This window comes from Bubalus kerabau, chromosome 4, assembly GCF_029407905.1.
Source record: "Bubalus kerabau isolate K-KA32 ecotype Philippines breed swamp buffalo chromosome 4, PCC_UOA_SB_1v2, whole genome shotgun sequence".
Lineage (NCBI taxonomy): Eukaryota > Metazoa > Chordata > Mammalia > Artiodactyla > Bovidae > Bubalus > Bubalus kerabau.
This window is the reverse complement of record NC_073627.1, coordinates 136,907,557-136,930,725: the sequence shown is the minus strand read 5'-3', so window position 1 is coordinate 136,930,725 and position 23,169 is coordinate 136,907,557. Positions and strand designations below refer to the sequence as shown.

The 23,169-nt window shown below is 46.4% G+C and overlaps 1 pseudogene; it reads right to left on the bottom strand.

Moving 5' to 3' along the window:
* Positions 1 to 371: 371 nt before the first annotated feature.
* LOC129650350 (rho-related BTB domain-containing protein 2-like) lies at positions 372 to 13,839 on the bottom strand (annotated as a pseudogene).
* Between the last annotated feature and the right edge of the window lie 9,330 nt (positions 13,840 to 23,169).

Below are 23,169 nucleotides of genomic sequence, written 5' to 3'. Positions count from 1 at the left end.
GTGATTCCCGAGCCCACCCTCCCCGCCCCTGCAACCTCATCCCCAGCATGCTGAAGGCCTGCACCGTGCCCTCCAGAGTCAGTCAGTGGGGCCAGGACGTCCTCGGTCACAGCCGGTGACACTGCTTTCCTGAAAAGCATCGGAGTCAATTCTCCCACCTCGACCATTGCCTCATCCACATGGGGTCCCCTGCTTGGCTTTATAAGAATGAGAGCCATCCAGGGTCTTTTTCTGCTTTTCTTCTTTTGAGGGGACAGAGGCCACAATGTTTTTGTCGGTAGTGATTTTGTTCATTGTCTGCGTATTTTTGCAAAATTTACCCTCTCCCCATTAGAAGCTGTGCTGGCCAGCAGCTGGGGGGAGGAGCCCAAAGGAGCATGGGATTGCTGTACTCAGGTCCCATCACCCTCTACTTTCTCTCCCCCTGTTCCAGTGTTTCCTTTTGTTTCCATCTCCAAACCTGAGCGGTAAAGGATGGGGGAAAGAGAAGTTTCTCATTGCACCAAGAAGCACTGCTTCCAGGGCTGAAGCTCTGAAAAACCTCTGCCACCTTCTCAGGCCTGGTTGCCCACAGCCCCGGAAGCAATGCTGGCAGAGGGCAAGCCTTCTGCTTGCGGCTTCTGGCAGCTGCACCACAGAGGTGGAAGCCTGGAGTTGGGCTCTGAAGGCTTAATTTCTACCCTGACTTTTCCAGTGAGGGTTTGAGTAGGCTCCACGTGGAAAGGCCCACAAAGCCTCTATAACCCTTCAAGTCCATAAATGGAGACGTGGGGCCAACAGAGGTAGGACCCTGCCTGCCCACTGCTGCTCCCTGGGAGGGGGCCGCCTGCGCAGACCAGGACACACAGCTTCCCAGCAGGAGAGTTTCCCCTTTGATGCTAGGGTTCTGCGACCCACAGACAAGATGCCACAGTCCTCAGCTCTCTCCCCGATGCCCGCCTCCAAGAGTTGTCTCCCGGCCAGCCATGGAATCAGGACCTCTGCACAGGGCCACTGCTCTGGTCCACGAGGCCAGGCTCCCTCCTCTCTGTGCTGAGCTATGTTGGCTGGTGAGGGCAGCTCCACGCAAAGGGTCCTGGTTATGCGAGTCCTCTGTCCCTGGGAGGTGGAAGGGGCGATGCGGAGGAGCAGAGGGGCAAAGACAAGTGGGGACAACAGCAGCAGGGTCAGAAGAGGGTGGCAGCATCTCAGACCACAGCCGAGGAGGAGGATGGGGACGCCGAGGAGGCGGCCGAAGAGGACGCAGAGGACGGACTATTCCAGAACAGCCAGCGCCGCTTGGGCTGCCGCTTCAGGTGCAGATAGTCCTCCTTCTCACGCTCCTTCCAGGCCCGCTGGTAGTGGTCTTCCTCCTTCAGGTACCAGACGGGTGGCCACCGGTGTTTCTCGAAATACTGCTGGTTTTCTGGGGCAGAACGGCAGTAGAGCTGGGTGAGGAAGACGCAGGAGGAGGGGCAGAGGGACTCCCAACCCTGCCCCGCTGCCATGGAACATGCCTCTGGTCTTCCTAGGCCCACATGCCAACCCCTGGGGACCAGAAGCGGAAGCCCTGCCTTCACTGAGCCCCCAAAGAGAGTCAGTTGCCCAAGGAGTGGAGCCGACAGTCCACACTGGGGAAAGGCATTTCCACTTGCGTTTTTCTTCAAAGGCAGAGGGAAGATCCTATCAAGGCTTGGAGAATAAAGCAGGCTGCAACAACGGATGAGGGAGAAACGGTGAGAAGAGCTGTGGGCAAGAAGATGCTCAGCCTGGCTGGGCCGACAGCAGGTGCAGCTGGCAGAGATGAGGTTCTGAGAGGGGAGGTGTGGGGGGTGGGGGTATGCAGGAGGTCAGATGGGAGGGAAGGCTAGGCTGAGGGGTTTGGACTTCTTCTAGAAGGTGTGGGGGCTCCACGAAAGTTTGGGGCCAGGGAAGTGAGGCAGTTGGAGCTGTGCTTTAGAAAGAAAATGCTAGAAGGGTGACGAGGAGAGAGCAGGAGTGGGAGACCTGGTAGAGCACTAGTGGGGAGGAGGGTCACAGCAGAGCAGACGGTGCCCGGTGAAGAAACTGGGGGAGGCCAGCCACACCTCTCCCTGGATCCCATGAATCCTGGACCCCTGGATTCCTGTCAGGCCCCAGGACCTGAGACATCAATTAAGCAGAGACCAAGCTGCAGGGACCCCAGAGGATGCCCAGATCTGTGTTGTCCAAGCTGTGACTTGTGCCCATTCCTAGGTTATGAAATTAATGTCATGAGTCGTGAACACTATTAAAAACAACTGATGAATTTTTCAATATGTGTACTAGGTCACAAGATACAATGTAATTCTTGATAACCTAGAGGGGTGGGATGTGGGGATGGGAGGGAGGCTCAAGAGGCAGGGGATATATGTATAATTATGGCTGATTTGCATTGTTGTTTGGCAGAAACCAACCAACATTGTAAAAATTAACAAACAAACAAAAATGTTTTTCTTAATGTGGAGTTTGGTCCACAAACATCTAAAAAATATCACCTCTAGTCTGACTGTACCTGTGAAAAGCAGGAGCTCAGAGGGGCAGAGTGAATTGCCCAAGGTCTCTGGTGGGCCGGGGCGGGGGGGCCGCCCTCCACACCAGTGCTTTTTCCAGGACCCCCTCCGCTGGTCTGGGTGCATGTTTGCAGGCTACTCCCCACCCACAGGGGTCTTTGGCAGCCTCTGGGTGCCCTGGGTCAGAGGCTTGGACCCAAGGAGAGGGAGGCGACAAATGCCGCTGGGGATGCTCACCTGGGGACATGGCCTTCATGTCTCGGGGGAACTTGCGACACACATTGTTGTAGTTGGTGCAGATGTGGTGAAGACACCAGTCAGCCAACTGGTACGCACAGTGGAACTGGGAACAGACAGCAGCATGTCTGTGCTGGGACCTCTGGGCCAAGGTCTGCACACAGATGTCTACTTTTGCCTTCAGAGCCAGAGCTTTGGCGCAGGTGGGCAAAGGCCCTGAGTCACAAAGAACCCACCTCGAGAGGCAAGGCCACACAAAACCATGACGGAATGACATGGATTTGCTCCTTGGCCCCACCACCACCACCACCTCACCCGTGACCTGCCCCCAGCAGCCCCAGAAACCCACAGTCCTATGAGGTAGCCTCTTACTGGGTCTGCCCTCCTCAGATCTGACCCCTCATCCTCCATGCTGGACCAGAGCAGCCTGCATTAAGGTGCTGACAACTGGGCTTAGAGAGCTGGCCTCCCAGGCATATCTGCCATATTTTAACTTCATAAACTAATCTTTAGAATGTTTGGCACCCTGAGGGCTCGTAGGGGAGATTTTGCTTGCCTGTTTTGGGTGGCTCAGACAGTAAAGAATCTGCCCACAATGCAGGACACCTGGGTTCAATCCCTGGGTCAGCAGGATCCCCTTGAGGAGGAAATGGCAACCCACTTCAGTATTCTTGCCTGGAGAATCCCATAGACAGAGGAGCCTGGCAGGCTAAAGTGCACGGGGTTGCAGAGAGCCAGACATGACTGAGCAACTGACACTATCACTTGGGAAAATGGAGGAAGGAAGTCCCTCTTAGATGGAGAGTCCCCAGTGTGCCTTAAATGACCCCAGCAGGCAGCAACCACGTCTATACAGGGCTCTGGTTTCCCTCTCCGGCCCAACGGTTGCCTGAAGTCTCCGTCCCTTCCTGCCACAGCCAGCCTCTTCTCTTGGCATGTTGGGGTGAATCCTCTGGCCTGCAAGATAAGATGGGTCTGCCCACTGGGGGAACCAAGTCTGTCAATGGGTTTCCTTCCTACCCATCACCTCCCGAACCCTCCCCATTTGCTGCCAACAGGCAGAGCCCAGAGCTGAGAATGTTGGAGAGATTCCTTCCCTGCCATCCTACCTGAGCCAGTTCCAGGAACACAAGGACGTCCCCGTCGATGTCCACCATCATCTGAGTTGCTTCCATCAGCCCAGTCACTGTGTACTGCTCTGTGACACACACACAGCCAGGAATGGGCTGAAGAACCACAGGAGTGGACAGGCACTTGTTTATCCCCGCCCCGACCCCAGCAGGGGCCCACAGCAGGGCAAAGAGAGGTCCAGGGCAAGTCTCAACAGGCCAGGTAAGGCCACAGGAGATTTAAGTCGGCTCCTACCAGTGAGAAAACCAGGATTGGAGCAAGACTTTCCCACTGGAGAGGAGGTGGGAAGTGAAGGCGGAGACTAGAATAACCTATGAAGTTTTTTAAGCTACATATGTTGCAGCAAGGAGTTATACAGGTGGGGTGAAAGCCCCCACCCCTGAGAATCAGCCATTGATACTGATGGGAGGGGGTATTAAATCTCAAATTTGCTGAGAACTGTCGATTAGAACTAAGGATTAAATCAAGTTGTTCATTTTAATTTAAATTTTGTAACAAATTGTGTACTAACCTTGCATTTCATGTTAAGACCTTTCTAGGGAAGAAGTAAACACTTTGAGTTCTGAATTTTAACTGTATCAGTATAAACTGATAAAGTATTTTATCTTTAAAAGTAATATGTCTCAGCTGAGTCCATGGAAAAAGACCTAGAAAGAACAGCCATCCCAATAGCAAAAGCATTGCTAATGCAAATACTGTAGCCTTGAAATCCCATTTCCAACTACAGGAAGCCAAGACTTCTTAGAGAAATGGCTGATACCGGGTATGGGGCAGGAAATGTACACAATGAACCTGGCACATCTTGTCATTCCAGAGCATCAAAAGCTCCTCTAGAGACTCTGCAGCCAACTTGAGAAGACTTCTACAGGTTAAAGGAACAGCAGAGTATCTGAGTTTCCATAAAGCTAATTGCAATGATTTAAAACCGATAGCTGGAATCAAGATTGCCGGGAGAAACATCAGTAACCTCAGATATGCAGAGGACACCATCTTTATGGCAGAAAGCAAAGAACTAAAGAACCTCTTGATGAAAGTGAAAGAGGAGAGTGAAAAAGTTGGCTTAAAACTCAACATTCAGAAAACTAAGATCATGGCATCCGGTCCCATGACTTCATGGCAAATAGATGGGGAAACAATGGAAATACTGAGAGACTTTATTTTGGGGGGCTCCAAAATCACTGCAGATGGTGACTGATGCCGTGAAATTAAAAGATGCTTGCTCCTTGAAAGAAAAGCTATGACCAACCTAGACAGCATATTAAAAAGCAGAGACATTACTCTACCAACAAAAGTCCATCTAGTCAAAGCTATGGTTTTTCCAGTAGTCATGTATGGATGTGAGAGTTGGACTATAAAGAAGGCTGAGTGCTAAAGAATTGATGCTTTTGAATTGTGGTGTTAGAGAAGACTCTTGAGAGTCCCCTGGACTGCAAGGAGATCCAACCAGTCAATCTTAAAGGAAATCAGTCCTGAATATTCATTGGAAGGACGGATGCTGAACCTGAGACTCCAATACTTTGGCCACTTGATGTGAAGAACCCACTCATTTGAAAAGATCCTGATGCTGGGAAAGATTGAAGGCAGGAGAAGGGAACGACAGAGGACGAGATGGGTGGATGGCATCACTAACGTGATGGACATGAGTTTGAGTAGGCTTCAGGAGTTGGTGATGGACAGGGATGCCTGGCATGTTGCAGTCCATGGGGTCACAAAGAGTCAAACACGACTGAGCAAGTGACCTGAACTAAAAGCCAATAGAGTATGTTCAAGTCCAAAAATTCATAATCACATGTAATATTAATAACAAAAAATCAACTGGTCACTCTCAAAGGATGATAGGAAACAAATGTGTGTCTTGAAAACTGGTAAACAGGGACTTCCCTGATGGTCCAGTGGCTAAAACTCTACACTTCCAATGCAGGGGACCCAGGTTCAACCCCTGGTAAGGGAGCTAGATCCCACATGCCACAACTAAAGATCCTTCATGCCACCACTAAGACTCCACTGCAGCCAAATAAGTACATGAATATGAGAGAAAAGAAAAACAACTGGTAAATTAAAATGCCACATATTCACCTGCCTTTCCTACATGAACTATTCTACTGGGAAATCAAACTATAGGTGAGGGAAAGTTTCCCTCCTTTGGAAAGTATTCTAACAGATTAAAAAAGAAAAAAAAAGACCTGGAATATTACCATTTCACAACAGTTAATAAATAAATGGATCCAGGCAATAAAACTCAAAGGCTGCTAACACCACAAAAAGAGAGAAAAGCAGATGATCTATGTTTCTTGATGAAAAGCAGAAACAGCCTACAAAATGTAGTCTCACCAAAAGAAGACTGGATCTAATCTAGCCTCTAGACCTGAAGGCCAGTTGAAAGGAAGGAAACATGGTGGATACAGAAAGGCGATCAGTAAATAAATCTAGGTTCCCTGGATCAGAGGGTTTTTCCAACATATCGCAAGGGAAATTTCTGTTTTTGTTTTTAACAGACAAGGTACTTACAGATTAAAAAAAACCTTAAAAGATATACAAAAAGTAAAATCATGCTATAGTGTTTCAGGATGCACACTTGGATGACATAACTATGAAGAAGAGTAAGGAAAAGCTCTCATCAAATCTTAGCGCAATAGGCAGAACGGTTACTCTGGGGTGGGGAGGGCCTATGGTTGAGAGGGACAGACTGGGGGCTCCGGTGTGGCGAGCAAGGGCCACTTTGGTTTGTAATAATTTATTAAGATGAACACATATTACATGTTTTGTGCAATATTTAACATTTTAAAATTAAGCTTAAACTAATAACTTCATAGTAAGCTTATATCACAAAACATGTCACTTATTATACAACATTTGGCATTTTCCACTGTTCCTTGACAAGGTACATAGAAACGTATTTTTTAAAGATGATTTTTAGCGATTATGAAGCATTTCAAAGGAAAGGCCATTCAATGTTATTTTCTATAAGCCTTTCCATGCAGCAGTGAGAGGTAACATTTTTAATGGCTACCTTGCAAAATCCATCCACGTGTGCTTAACCAGTGTGCCTGTTTGACTTGTTTCTGATTGCTTGCTATGATGAAACAAACTTAAAGAAACACCTGAATACATTTTTTTTTCATTTGGGCCATTTCTTTGCAGCAAGTCTTTCAAAAGTTATTTAGTCTAAGAGTTTAGACTGTTTTCTGTGTTCTGGGAATGCTGTACCACTTTTTCAAATTGTTGCAGCTGTGATCTTATTTATTTTATTTACTTATTGGTGGCATCACTCAGCATGCGGGATCTTAGTTCTCTTACCAGGGATCGAACCTGTGCCCCCTTCAGTGGAAGTGCAGCCTTAACCACCAGACCACCAGGGAATTCTGCAGTTGAAATCTCTAGAAGCCTCTTACTCCCTGCCCTAAAGCCCTCAGTGTCCCCTGGCCTGCCTCTGCAGGCTCAGCTCTTAATATTTGATTCTGGTCAATCATTTCCACCTCTTCCAGGGACCAGGCGCCACTTTTCAACTCATTTATCATCATAGGATCGCTGCTTCCCTCATAGCCAAGTCCCAATCTTGATCATCTGCCAAGGGCCACAGCAGGTCTAACACCAGGTCCTTCCCTGAACCTCAGCTCAGTATCTGAGGCTTTGCTATCTGCCGCCGACCCACCCAAGGACATTAACCTGGACATCAATGCCAGTACAGGTACCAACACCAACATCAATGGAACGCACATGCTGACTCCAGCTCAGGAGCTCCACCTGTCGGCGGGCACCAAGGGCTCCAGACGGCTTCTCATCTGCACTGCACCATCTCTCCTCCTGCCCTGGCACCCCAAGTGCTGCTCCTTGTCTCCCTCCTGCCCCAGTCCCTGCTCCACCCAAGCCTCTGGGGTTGGTCCATCCTGAAACCTGAGCTCTAGCTCACAGGATCTTCCAGGAATCAAAGAATTAGGAGTGACCAACAATTAGGTCAATGTTTACTGTGTTTCTAGAAGAAGAAAGAGAAAGGGAAGGTGGAAGAGAAGAAGGAAATGAGAAAGGGGAAGAAAAACGAAAGGCAGAAGGAGGAGATGCAAGGGTAGGAATGAGGAATGGTGTTCTGTTCTTTTTGGCTTCTTAAGCTTGCCTGAGTGTGGCCAAGCTGAGAACCTCGAGCCCTGGCATCTACTGGTGCCCACTTGCTGCACCGCAATAACCTCTAGAGAGACCTATAAGGTGACCCCACCAAGCATCCCTCTCACACATTTCTTTACATCCATGTCCTCACCGCAACCCCAATATGCACAGATGTATCTCACGCTATGTTAACATATCCCCTTGGTGCTGGTGGCCTGTCCCCTAGGAGGAGACAGGTGAGAGAAGAAATCATGACTCCCAGGGGATCCCCTGACTCCTCCTCCTCCTCCCTGGAGGCTCCTCCCCTGGGCTTAGCTACCTGTGAGGGTGACCAAGTGCGGCAGGCAGAGGCGGTTGGCCAGGATGATGAGTTTCATGTTGTCCAGGTCGGGGCTGGAGGTGAACATGCCAGTGTACAGGTACTCCAGCATGGCCCACATGCAGCTTTTGCTTGTTTAAGGAAATACCACCTGTGAATGGGAAGGAATGGAGCAGGCTGCAGCAAGGTCCAGCTTTAGGGAAAGAGCAGCAGTTCCGAAGAACTCAGAAGGCTCTGGCCTGGACAGTTGGTCTCCCATAGACAGGCTGCCACCCCTCTGCGGTCCCTGGACCTGCTCAGAACCCCTCCTTCCCTAAAGGCTAATCTCCCACACCAACAGCCTGCAATGAACCCATCTGCTAAGCACCTGTGAGCAGGGCTCCAACAGCTTTTAAAAGGACCTGGACTCGCGTTAGCATCTTTCTGGTGTGGAGGAACCATGAAGGAGTCCTGCCGGTCACCTGCACCCAGCCCCACTCTATCCTTCAGGGAGCAGTGCAAGTGGGATGTGGATGAACAAAGCGAACACCAGCTGGTCTCTCTGGGCTGCTCGAAGCTACAGCTCTGGGCCTCTGGGATCTCTCCAGAGCGGGACCAACACAAAAACTGCTTTCTCATCAGCCGCCAGCCTCTCCAGGCTGCACTGGGAATTGGCTGGAACTTTACAGCTGCTTCTGTGGCTCTGAAGAGTTCCCATCTCACACTTTGCACATCTCAACCCACTCATGCTTCAGGGAGCAGAGGCAACTCAAACCTCGAACTCTCCTCTTCACCTCCCAAAAGGACTCCCTTTCCAGTGTGTGCTAAGTCGCTTAAGTCATGTCCGACTCTGTGCGACCCTATGGACTGTAGCCCGCCAGGCTCCTCTGTCCACGGGAATCTCCAGGTAAGAATACTGGAAAGGGGTGCCCTTCCCTCCTCCAAAGGATCTTCCAGACCCAGAAATCTTAGGAAATCCCTTCTCAGGGTTATAGGATGCTATGCTCTAACATTCTTTGTTCAGCTTTTCATTCAAGTGTTTGCTGAGCACTGACTAAGGGACCAGAGCTGAGAAGGGTACTCAGCAGAAATAAAAGACCTCATCCGCATACTCAAGGGAAACCTCAGATCAGCTGGAGAAACTTGGTGTGGACCCTTGGAACTTTAAGTAGATTCACAAAGGAGGACACTGTTAACTACAAGGCTGAGGGATGGACAGTCAGTGTCACAGTTCAGAGAAGGGCAGAAAGGAGATCAGACTTGAACGCCAGTCTTGATTTGGCTAGAACTCCCACTGACTCCTGATGTTTCCTCTTAGTAATTTTCTACCCACTGACTCCCACCCTACACCTTGACTATAAACCCCACTTGATCATGCTCAATTAAGAATTAAAACCACTTCTATACTGAGGTCTCTCTTCCCCTATTGCAATAGTTTCTGAATAAAAATCTGTTCTTACTGCTTTAAGAAACAAGTTTTTTCTCAACTATAGAGCTAGGATGTGACCATAATGGTCCATCTTGGTATATTGCAAAGTCCATGACTATAGGAGCCATCTCATAAACTTCTCTTGGGCCCATCACTTGGTGGTTTGTACAGAGTCAAGGCTGAAGGAAGTACTGTGAAGTAACAGATGCCTCAGATGGAAAGGGAGTAAACCTCTCTCCCTCCCAGCCGTTTCCATCCTAGCCTTACCTCCCTGGTGGAACTCTCCACAAGTGGCCCCCCAAACATGGCAGCCATCTAGTCACAGCTAGAAATCAACAGGGGCTTGTGGGCACTGATGGTGCCATCATCCAGGATGAAGGTCACATCTGTTGGGTGAGAGAAGATGCATCACGTGAAGATGGGGTGAAAGAATAGGGGACAACCAGCCCCACGGGTCGACACTGCTCCCAGATGACTGCTTCCTCCTGAAGCCACACTCTGTGAGCACCACATGACCACAATCTCAAGCTGGGGACTCTAGGTTTCAGGAGCAGAGCCACAGTATCTCCAGGACATCAGTGGCTGAGATGACTCAGAATGCTACTCGGACCAACCCAGATTCTGCAGAAAGAGCCTGGAGGGAAGTCCCCTGCCTTTGGGACACCAGCTCCTAAGCCTGTTTCATACCTGAGAAGGTGCCTTTGGCCAAGCACTCCTTAACCCGGTTGGTCTGGCGGACATGGAAGGCCTTGGTGATCTCCTGGTTCATGAAGGCCTCGTTGAGGATGTTGGCCACCATCAAGTGCAGATCAAAGACCTCAAGCAGCTCTGCGATGTGAGCGATGTGCATGAGGTCTCGCTCATTCTCGTCCAGCTCCCCTGTGTACAGGTACTTGAGAACAGCCCGGAACGGCCCTGGCTGGATGGAGTTGTCCATTTTCACCACCACCATCAGCCGGGATTTATAAGTCAGTGGCTCTTCTGTCATCTCTTCCTGGATGCTCACAAAGGCTCGGCTCCAGGAAGACAGCACTCGACCCCGCCCAGGCAGGTACCCTGTCCCATTGCCCCGTAAGATCCCGTCGCTGGTGGATGCCCGGAGCCCAACAGGCCCAGAGCCCCCGCCCTCCTCCACGCTCTCACACACGTCAAAGCTGGCTGCCCGGAGCAGGAAGTCCCAGCCATGGTGGTGGTGGTGGTGGTGTTGATCAGGGTGACCCCGGTGGTCCTCTGAGCGGGGACCCCCTGACTCCGAGGGTCCCCCAGCTCCCCCTCACTCAGGTCCATGAGGAACAGGTCGTAGAACTTGGAGGAGGATGTGGAGAGGTAGATCTTGTGGGCGAAGATGCGCACCCGCTCCTGAGGCACAAGGATGACATCTGCACACAGCGGGTCCTCCAGGAGGTGGGCGGGGCACTCCTCACTGCTGGAGGGGGGGTCGGGCACCACAATGAGCAGGGGCGGCGGCCTGGGGGGCAGGAAAGGTGCCTGCAGCAGGGGCCGCTGCACATGGAGGAGGTGGGACTTCCAGAACTGCAGGTGCCGGCGGGAGATAAGCGCTGCCTGGATGGCGTTGTCGAAGACATTCTTGATACCGAACTGCGCCCACACTCGTCTCGTAGTAGGGGATACCCAGCTCCTTGGTCACCTCTCGGCCCTTCTCTGGGGGAAGGATCTCATTGGGCTTCATGGGCCTGGCACGTTCAAGAAGGGAAGCCAAATTCATGTCGGTGGTGGAGGGCTGGGGGGCAGGGAGATGCATTCCCCCGATCCTGTGTGTTTTTCACCTGACTGGGGGCGTCCCTGCTGAGGATCTGGGTCTAAGCCCCGTTCCTGCCCTGCTCATTTCCACTCCCTTTCTCCTCTGTTTGGCCAGATCCTACCATTCTTTCAAGGCTGACTTCTAAGCCCTTCTTCTTCCAGGAAGCCCTCCATGGTAGGTAGGCCTCTATGGCAGGCCTGGGTGATCTCCCCAGCTCAGAGTAGTGGGAGGGCTGACTGCCTCTCTGGCAATTAGCATGCTGGTTTTTAACATATTCACCTATCCAGTTCGTCTCCCAGCAAGATTATAAGCTCCTTTCATACAAAGATTACCTCTCCTTCTCCTTCTCTCCTCATGATGCTTAGCCCAGTATTGCCCACTCAGTGTGTAATAGATGGATGGATGGATGAAAGAATGATCATTCTAACTGGCCCCCTATGTGAATCTGCTTCAAATGGAGGGAGAGAAGTGAGGCTCTGTGCATTCTCTCAGGGCTGAGCAGAGAGTTGAGAGACACACAACCTCCCTCCACCCCCTCTTCCCCTTCCCCATCTGCCACCTTTCCCTCCCTAGGCACCAGGACTCCCTACCTAGCCAGGGTCTCCTGGCCCTATTGACAGCGTCCAGGTCAGCGTAACGCAGGTCCACCTGGCAGCCCACCAAGATGACAGGTGCTCGGGGGCAGAAGTGCTTGATTTCTGGGTACCACGTGGTCTTGACATGGTGGAGGGAGTTGGGGTTGGCAACGGAGAAGCACAGAACCACCACATCAGATCTGGGGGTGGGAGAGAGTGAGGTTATAGGCAAAAAAAGCTAGTGATAGGTTCCCTGCTGCTGGAACAAGGGAGAACACATACCCAACGGCACCCCTACACTGCAATCCCACAAGTGTCATATGGATCGGCTCACATGATCTTCCCCAAAACATTTAATCATAGCACCTCCTATTTCTATACCCCCAAGTTAGCACTTGAGAGCTTTCAAAGACTCTTGGGTTGACCTCACAGCTCTCTTGAGATTTAGACATCACCACTTTTACCATCTCATCTGAGAAAACTCATCTCAGAACAGCCTTCCTAATTGCTCAAAGTCCCAGCGTTACTGGTTAACAGGGGAGAACTGAAACCTGGCCTCCCGCCTGCAAAGCCGGCTCCCTGCCCAGCCCGGGCTGCCTTCCTGTCAAGGGTCTCCCAAGGCTGTTTTCTCCACTCCTTCCTCCCAGTTTCACAGAGTGAAATTCCTTTAACTCAGTTTCACAGAGTGTCCTCATACCTCGGGGAAAAACCCCACCCACTTGGCTCCCTGCAGGCAGCGGGGGCCTTCCCTACCTCCCATAAGCAAAGTGCTGGTCTTTGTGGTGGTCTCCGAAGGTATCCCAGAGGTGGAGAGACACGCTCACATTGTCCACCACGTCTCGGGAACGTTCTAGCATCTGGTGGGGGTGGGAGGGGGCGAGGTGGGACAGGGAGGGGGGGGAAGCGAAGGCAATGGTTCCTGGGGGCCCTGCATGCCAACTTGGGGTGGGGTTAGCTCACTCCTGGGTCCCACAGCATGGGGGCTGGAGGGACAACTAGTGTCTCCCTCTGTGTGTCCTAGAACACCTGAGTCCCCTAACAAGAGCTGGCCAGGACAGAAGAGACTCCAGAGGGCAGACAGTCACGGGAGTGATGCGATCTCCCAAGGAGCCCATCCTTGTTCCCAGCTGTACCTGCCATCAGATGTTTCCCAGCCTTGGGTCTTTGGGTATCATTAGCCAGCAGTTTCTTTTCTCCTGGCAGCTCTCATCTCTCCAAAGCACCACCCCTTTCCCAGCTCCAGGGCTTCCCATTACTGGGGTCTATGTTACACAAGATGCCCCAGGCTTCTGCTCAGACAAACACAAAAGGCTGGGGACTCCTCCCCTGGAGTGGGCTCCCTTCAGGCCTCTCCCAAGGATCTGTGCTCTTCAGCTGCCTCTACTCAACCTTTAAAGGGCTTCCGTGAGCTCAGCATAAGGCCCCTCTGGAGAGATCCCTGGGGAAGAAGCCCAGATGAGTGAGGCCATAGACTTGCAACCTTACCTCTTGGCATACCCGATACTGGTCAATGGCCCAAACCATGGGCACGTGGGTAGCAAGCAACTGGTACTGGGTGAGGGTGGCATTGCAGGCCCAGGCACAGATAAGCCTGGTCTTGCCCACAGCATTGTCCCCCACCACCACACACTTGATGGTCTCTACGTTTGGCCTTTCATAATCCATGTCAGAATCCATTAATTGGGACCTGAGGGAGAGAAGAGAAGCAGTCAAGACAACTTCGCACACCAGCCCCTGAGGGCCAGGGCCAGCAGCTCTTCTCTGCCGGGGCTGCCCCCTCTCTGAGCATTTGAGCAGAGAGCAGGACAAGGGAGTGGGTAGCTTTCCGGGCACAGGCTCCACATGGGCCCGAGGAGACAGGAGTCCCTTCAGGCTGAGAGGCACAGCTCCACTGGGTGAATCTCTGGTCTTCCTCCTGGTGTCTCCATCCTCCAGCAGCAGGGCTTCTGGTTGGGGAATGCCAGAGAGAGATCCCAAGGCGGAGTCTGCTCGGGGGCTGGTCCCCACTCTCCTGGGAAGAGAGGTGTCTGCCTAGGCAGCTCATTTATCATCTGCTCTCCTCCTCCAGCTTTGTCTTAATTTTATTTCCTCTTCAGGTCCCATTCCAGCTCATGTCTACACCCCTTCTCCACAGTATATGGTGATGTATTTTATAACTTAGAAAAATTCTGTATCCCTAAAACACGTAGTGTTTCTTTTGTGGGAAAAATATTTATGAATGAGATTGTATGATATTGTGGCAGGAGGTTGGGTGGAGGACAGTAGAGAAGTATCAGTGAGTATAAATTTCATATTTTGTACCCAGCACATAGCTCAACACTTAGATATTATTCCATTAAAAAAGAAAGAAAGAAATCACCTAGACCTGCATTCTGGTTTCATGTCTATTGGTAAAGAGCTGCAGGCACTCAGAGAGGCAGGTTTCCTCTCAGATTCCTCCTCTGTGAAGTAAAGGTTTCTACATTATGATCTTGAGTTTTTTTCCTAGCTCCTGCTTTCTGATTTTAAATGTAGTATCTCCTGTAAATGTGTGATTGCAGAGATCCTTTGGTTCTGGGGAGTCTGAAGAACAGAGTATCACCTAAACATCAGTGTGTCATGGCTGTGCTATTTCTATACTGATGCCCCAATATGTTTTTGGCCAGATACTGAAGCAGCCTAACTTCAGCCATAAAGTACAAACATTGCAGATATTTCAAACACTGCAATGCCTCTATGATGCACAATGCCCCATGTCATTTCTCCTGCTTATTGGCAATGCCTCATCATTGTTGTATAAATATGCATACCCTGTTGCATTCCCCATTTATTTCTAGTTCTCATTCCTATGATTTACAGCCATTAGGACTTGGCAAAAAGAGTAATGAGAAGGAAAATACATTATTCTTAGCCTGTGAGATTTACTAAAAGATGCTTACTCCTTGGAAGGAAAGTTATGACCAACCTAGACAGTGTATTAAAAAGCAGAGACATTACTTTGCCAACAAAGGTCCGTCGAGTCAAGGCTATGGTTATTCCAGTGGTCATGTATGGATGTGCGAGTTGGACTATAAAGAAAGCTGAGCGCCGAAGAATTGATGCTTTGAACTGTGGTGTTGGAGAAGACTCTTGAGAGTCCCATGGACTGCAAGGGGATCCAACCAATCTATCCTAAAGGAGATCAATCCTGGGTGTTCATTGGAAGGACTGATATTGAAGCTGAAACTCCAATACTTTGGCCACCTGATGCGAAGAACTGACTCATCTGAAAAGACCCTGATGCTTGGAAAGATCGAGGGCAGGAGGAGAAGGGGACAACAGAGGATGAGATGGTTGGATGGCATCACCGACTCAATGGACATGGGTTTGGGTGGACTCCGGCAGTTGGTGATGGACAGGGAGGCCTGGTGTGCTGAAGTTCATGGGGTCACAAAGAGTCAGACACAACTGAGCAACTGAACCGAACTGAACTGAACTGTGAGGTTTACAGAGGGAGAAGGCAGGCTTGTTAATATTCTGTTCAGGCACTGCTGTGTTATGGGAGACTTTCCCAATCTCTTTCTTTCCTCTTCCTTCCTTCCTGCTCTAGGCTGGATTAGGTGTCGCTCCTTATCCTTCTGTAACCTTGTGTTCCTATCATTTATTGTGCCAGATTGTTTGCTTTCATTTACTTTATTATTATTGGCTGCACTAGATCTCTGTTGTTGGGCGGGTGGGAGGTTTTCTGTCCTTATAGCAAGTGGGGGCTACTCTGCGTTGCAATGCATGAGCGTCTCACTGCGGTTAGGTGGCATCTCTGTTGCAGGGCACAGGCTCTAGGGGCATGGGCTTCAGTAGTTGCGGCTCCTGGGCTCTAGAGTGTAGGCTAAGTAGTTGTGGCACACGGGTGTAGTTGCTTAGAGGCACTTAGGATCTTCCCAGACCAGGGATCAAACTCATGTCCCCTGCATTGGCAGGTGGATTCTTTTCCACTGTACCACCAGCGAAGTCCCCCATGTTGTTTTCTAAGTTTCTGTTTTTGTGCCTGTATCTCTGACTAGCTGAAGTGCCGTCCTGTTAGGGACTGTGTTGTTAATTATGTTTGTTTCTAGCACAGTGCCTGGCATATCCGGAGGACTTTGTTGAATGAATAAATGAATGAATTTAATTGACCAAACTCTGAATAAAGAAACAATTTAATCAAATTGTTATCCTTTATTGCATAACAATATTTACCTGAATACAATGTATTAATACAATAGTTGAATCTTTGATCTGTTCGAATGACTGTTTGTTTCTTAGCTGTTTGGGGCCGAAATACCTCTAAATTTAATTGCCTCCATGTTCAGACTGAGAAGCTTGAGCAAAGAACAGGTGTGGGAAATCCCTTTTCTTTCTTCAAAGCACCCAGACCACAGAGGCTGTTGCTATCTACCTATTAACAACCACGACTCTTTAGAATGACTCAGTGACCATTTGTGATTCTGTTCAATTTCACTCCAAAGAATTGATCCCCGTTTATTTTTTTAATATTTACTTATTTGGCAGTGTTGGGTCTGAGCTGTGGCATGCAGGATCTTTTGTTGTGGCACCTGGGCTCAGTAGCTGCGGTTTAGTCACATGTGGGATCTTAGTTCTTTGATCAAGGATGAAACCCATATCCCCTGCATTGGAAGGCAGATTCTTAACCACTGGATCACCAGGCAATCCAAATGTATCACTTTTTCATCTCACTGTCTTCTCTTCCACTCTTTCCTTCTAAATTGTTCTATATTTCCAGTCCAGCATAAAAGTAACTTGGAAGCCATCATTTTGTCCTAACAAAGATCTGAAAAAGCAATAAATGAACAACTCTTAGACCCATCAGAGAACTGAGGTCAAAGGGCAAACTTCTATCACCAAAACTGGGGAAACAGATAAGCTACAGAGAATCACACTTGCTAGAGCAGACACCTGCAAGAGAAATCCTCCTTTGAAACCAGTATCAAAGTATCAAAAAACTATATGTGGATAAGTCTGAAAATTAAAAATACCAAAAAGGCCAGTCTTAGAAGGAATCCCTCGAAGTGAGGAGTTTTACTTCCAGGAGCTCTGCCAGGTTCTCACAGTGAAGATTAAAAAAAAAATCCTGTTGCTTCCCGAAGGGAGGAGGGGGACACTAGCAATTTGAAACAGGGTTTAGGAGAAACTTTTTTTTGGTGTTCTTTGGAAGGAATGATGCTAAAGCTGAAACTCCAGTACTTTGGCCACTTCATGCAAAGAGTCGACTCATTGGAAAAGACTCTGATGCTGGGAGGGATTGGGGGCAGGAGGAGAAGGGGACGACAGAGGATGAGATGGCTGGATGGCATCACCAACTCGATGTACATGAGTTTAGGTGAACTCCAGGAGTTGTGATGGACAGGGAGGCCTGGCGTGCTGCGATTCATGGGTTGGCAGAGTCGGACATGGCTGAGTGACTGAACTGAACTGAACTGTGGTTTTATTAACCATTCAAGTACAATAGGATCTGGGAGTGTTAGTCTCAGTTGTATCCGACACTTTGTGACCCCCATGGTCTGTAGCCCACCAGGCTCCTCTGTCCATGGGATTTCCCAGCAAGAATACTGGATTAGTTTGCCACGCCCTCCTCCAGGGGTTCTTCCCGACCTGGGGATCGAAACTGGGTTTCCCGCATTGCTGGCAGATATTTTACCGTCAAAGCCACCAGGGAAGTAGCATCCAGAAAGATATGGGCAAAATCAGGATTTCAAAGTTTCAGCATCTTAACAGTATGAAGGAAGTCCCTACATACGCTCCTCAAAAATGCTTTTCTGCATCTTTTGATATGAACAAACCATTTTCTTCTTTTGCTTGTTGATGTGGTGGATTATGCTGAATGATTTTCCGATATTAAACCAGTCTTGCATACCTGGGGTACATCCCACTTGGTCATGGTATATAATTCTTCTTATGCTTGATTAGATGTGCTAATGTTTTGTTGAGGATTTTTGCATGGACATTTGAAAGATATTAGTCTGTAGTTGTCTTTTCTTGTCATGTCTTTCGTTTTGATATTAGGGTAATGCAGGCCTCATAGAATGAGTTAGGAAATATTCCCTCTGCTTCTATTTTCTGGAAGAGACTGGAAAATTGGTAGAATTTCTTCTTTAAATGTTTGGTAGAACTCACCAGTGAGCCCATCTGGGCCTGGTACTTTCTGTTTGGGTATTTTATTCATTACTGATTTGATTTCTTTAACAGATATAGGCCTATTCAGATTGTCTATTTTTCTTAAGTTCTACCAAACGGATTTGGCCCATTTTATCAGGGTTATCAAATTCATAGACATAGTAGTAGCTCATAATATTACTTGATTATTCTGTCAACATCCCTGGGATTAGTTGTTATGGTCTCTGCTTCTTCCTTGAAATTTGTCATTTCTCTCTCTCTCTCCACCACCTCCCCCCACTTCTCTCTATCCCATGAACCTCATGGGAGATTTCTCAATTTTACTGATCTTTTCAAACATCCAGCTTTGGTCTGGTTGATATTCTTTATTGATTTCCTGTTTTCAGTTGTGTTGATTTTTATTCTGGTTTTTATTTGTTCTTTTCTTTCTCTTATTTTGAATTTAACTTGCTCTTCTTTTTGCTAGTTTTCTAAGATGAAATCTTAGACTATTGATTTTAGATCTTCCTTCCTTTCTCACATGTGCATTCATTGCTACAAAGTTGCCTCCATGCACTGCTTGTGCTGCAGCCCACAAAGTTTAATACATTTTATTTTTACTTCCATTTAGTTCAAAATATTCCATTTCTCTAAATCCTTTTTCATGTGACCATGTGTGATTGAGAAATTATTATTTAATTTCCAATATTTTAGGATTTTCCAGTTGTTTCTGTTATCGATTTCTATAGTTTTATTCCATTGTGGTTTGAGAGCAGACATTGTAAGATTTTTATTCTTTAAAACTTGGTAAGGAGTGTTTTATGGCCCAGATGTGATCTATCTTGGTGAATACTCCATGTCAGCTTGAAAAGAACATGTATTCTGTTGGTTTTGGATGAAGTAGACTATAGATGTCACAGATGCAGTTGACTGATGGTGTTGTTGAGCTCAACTAGGATCTTACTGATTTTCTGCTTGATGGATCTATCTGTTACTGATGGAGGCTATCGAAGTCTTTAGCTATAATAGAGGATTCTTTTATTTCTCCTTGCCTTTCTATCAATTTTTGCTTCATGTATATTTTGACACTCTGTTGTTAGGTGCATTCACATTAAAGATTGTTATGTCTTTGGAAAAATTATGCAGAATTGACTTTTTTTCTTTTTCATTGCATGTTGCCCCTCTGTAATCCTGATAATTTTCCTTACTCTGAAGTCTGCTTTGTCTGAAATTAATATAAGCATCCCACCTTTCTAGTTTTAGTGTTAGCATATTTTTCTCTACACTTTTACTGCTTGTCTGTATCTCCATTGCCTTTTTTTCCCCCAAACATCATGCAGTTGAGTGTTGTTTGTTTTTATCCACTTTGACAGTCCCTGCCTTTCAGTTGGGGTATTTCGACCACTGATGTTTTAATTATTATGTATATAGTTGAGTTATAAATCTAAAATATTTGTTACTGTTCTGTATTCATTGCCTTGTTGTTTGTTTCTTGTATTGACTTCCACTTTTTCTGGCTTCTGTGGGTTTAATTGAACACTTTATATGATTTCATTTTTAACCTCTGTTGGCATATAAGTTTTACTTCTTCTTTTTCTTTTTGTACTTTCTAAGTAGCTGTCCTTTGGTTTACAAAGGGCAACCAAGCCTGTGCACCAAAACTACTGAGCCCACCTGCTGCAACTAAGACAGTGCAGCCACATAAACAAATAACAAGAACTTAAAAATAAAACGAATCCAAGTCCTTTTTCTAATAACACTATCACTTCACAGGCAGTACAGGTACTCAACAGCAATGCCATCCCAATCCCTCCCTCCCATCCTTCATAATACTGCTTTCATTCATTTCACTTATCAAGAAGTTATCATCACTACATACATTTTGGCTAGTATCATTTGGAACAAATTATTATCTGTGGCATCAAATGGGCTTCTCTGTGGCTCAGACGGTAAAGACACCTGCAATGTAGGAGACCCGGGTTTGATTCCTGGGTTGGGAAGATTCCCTGGATACGGGAACGGCTACCCACTCCAGTATTCTTGCCTGGAGAATTCCATGGACAGAGGAGCCTGGTGGGCTACAGTCCATGGGGTCACAGAGAGTCATACACGACTGAGTGACTTCACTCCACAGGTTTTGTTGGACCAAACGAGAATAAGTAATCTTAGAATGTCATTTGTCTCTAATCTGGATTAAATAGTCAAACTTCATAGCAATATAATTAATATAGTTTTCACTGAAGAATCAGAAAGTGGTTTGTGGATATATTTACTAGTGGATAAGCTCCAGGATGACATTCTGGCTGTCCAGAGTCTAAAGAGTTACTGGTCCATAGTCGGTGTTCAATAAAGAACTGTTGAATATATAGAACTTCTTTCAAAAAACTAAGTACAAGATTTTAATTTGCCTTTTTAAAAAATTTGTCTTATTTTATTCCTTCTCTAAAGCTATTTTCTTTATGCAAATCTTAGTGTTTGACCTCTATCATTTCCTTTCTTTCTGGAAAAAAAAAACAAAACACCTTCCTAAAAGCATATCTTGCAAGGCCCAAGTTTCCTCAATTTTTGTTTGTCTGAGAAAGTTGTTACTTCTCTTTTACTTCTGAAGAACAATTTTCTTCCACAAAGAACCCTGGGTTGGTGGGATTTTCTTTCCTTTCACACTTTAAGTATTTTACCTCACTTTCTTCTTGGTTTTTTTTTTTTTACAATTCTTATTCTTCATCCTCTGCAGGAAAAATGCTTTTTCCTTCAGGATTTTTCTTTTTTAGAATTGAAATTCAGTTTATTCACAATCACTCATGAAACCATATAATTAAAAAAATATTTTAATTGGAGTATAATTGCTTTACGATGTTGTTAGTTTCTGCTGTACAACATCTTGAATCAGCTATCTATATATATGCATATATCCCCTCCCTCTTGAGCCTCAGGCCTCTTTTAAGATTCTCTTTTTTTTCTTTGGTATTTTGTAGCTTGGGTATGAGATGCCTATGCATAAATTTTTTTTTAACATTTTTCCTGCTTGGTGTTCTGCTTGTTTCCTACATATGTGGTTTGATGTCTATCATTTATTTTTGAAAATGTGAAGTCATTATTTCCTCGAATACTTCTTTTTCTTCTCTTTTCCTTTTCTTTCTGGTATTCCCCTTATGTTTATGTTACTTCCTTTTTAAATTGTCCCACAGTTCTTGAATATTCTGTTCTGCCCTTTTAATTCTTTTGTTTTCCCCTTTGTACTTAGGTTTCTAAGTTTCTGTTGACATTGATTCAAGCTCACTGATGCTTCCCCTTCCGCTGATTCTATTCATGAGCGCATGAAAAGCATCCTTTTTTTCTGTTACATTGTGGGGGTTTTTGTTACTAGAATTTCTTTTTAATTTTTTTCCTGAAGTGTCCATCTCCCTGCTTACATTTCCTATCTGTTCTTGCATGCTGCCCACTTTTCTATTAGAATCATTAGCATATTATGCCTAGTTGTTTTAAATTCCCGATGTGATCATTCCAACATCTCCACCATATCTGTGTCTCATTCTGGTGCTGGCTCTATCTCTTAAACCTCAATGAGTGTTTTTGGCTTTGGTCTTTTAGGATGCCATATAATTTTCTGCTTAAAGTTAGACATAATGTAACTGGTAAGGGAACTGAGCTAAGTAGGTGTTTAGGGTGAGGTTTTATTTATTTTTGTGATAGCGGTTGCTGTCAGAGACTAAAATTCCCTTGTTGTGCTTGTTTATCTATTCTCTGTTGTCTTTGGGTTTCCCTTTAGACTTCTTTGTCAATAAAGTATAATACCTTCTCTGTCGACTTTCCTGGTGGTTCAGACAGTAAAGAATCTGCCTGCAATGCAGGAGACCCAGGTTCAGTCCCTGGGTTGGGAAGATCCCCTACAGAAGGAAATGGCAACCCACTCCAGTATGTTTGTTCGGAGAATCCCATGGACAGAGGGATTTTAACATTTTCTGCTACCGATACTTCCCATTACATATCTCTTCCTTCCGGGTAAAGTTTATATCTTTTTACTGGTTCTCACCTCTAATTCATAATAGAATCTCTTTTGGGGAGCTTTAAAATATATGTTTGGCCTGTAGAAAAGTATTAAAATGAACAAAGTTAGGATATCTCAGCACAGAAGTGATAACTATAAAACAAGAACCAAAAGGAAATTTTAGAACTGAAAATCCCATTATCTGAAATTAAAAATTCACTTGAATGTTATTAACAGAGTTTGAACACTGCAGAAGACATAATGAGTGAACTTGAAGAGAGATTTGATAGATCTAAAGAGCATTCAATCTGAAGAGCAGAGGTTAAAAAAAAACTGAAAGAAAACAAGGAACAGAGTCTTGGTGACCTTCGGCACAACACCATGGAATATGTTTGGGATCGAAGACTGAAAAGAAATAACTGAACAAATGAGAAAAAAATGGCCGTAATTTTCTCAACTGTAGTACAAAACACCAATTTACAAATTCAAAAAGCTTAGAAAGCCCCAAAGAAAGATAAATATAAAGAAAACACCACCTGGGCACATCATAGTAACAAAGAGAAAATTTTGTGCATAAAAAACATTTTTTTTGCATTCAAAAGACCAATGAATGACCTGACGTAAACAATGGAGCTAAGAATTAACGTGGTGAAAGAACCCTGTTGACTCATTACTCATTTATACCCAGTGAAAATATTGTTAAAAAAACAAAGGCAAAATGAAAAAATTGTGGCAAATCATATATTCTGAATAAAGCTACAACAATGAATGTAACTAGAATAAACATGTCATTTATAAGGCTAAGATTCTCCAACTGGAAAAAAGCAAGCTGAAATTATAAGCTGTCTAAAACATGCTCAGTCAGTCATGTCCCACTCTTTGGGACCCATGGACTGAAAAGAAAAACCAATAATCTCAACCATTCCACTGAAAGTAACATCAAAAACATTTGGGAATGCATTTACAAAAGATGTATACAATCTGTACACAGAAAGCTTACCAAATGTTGTCAAGATTAAGTAAGAAAGGT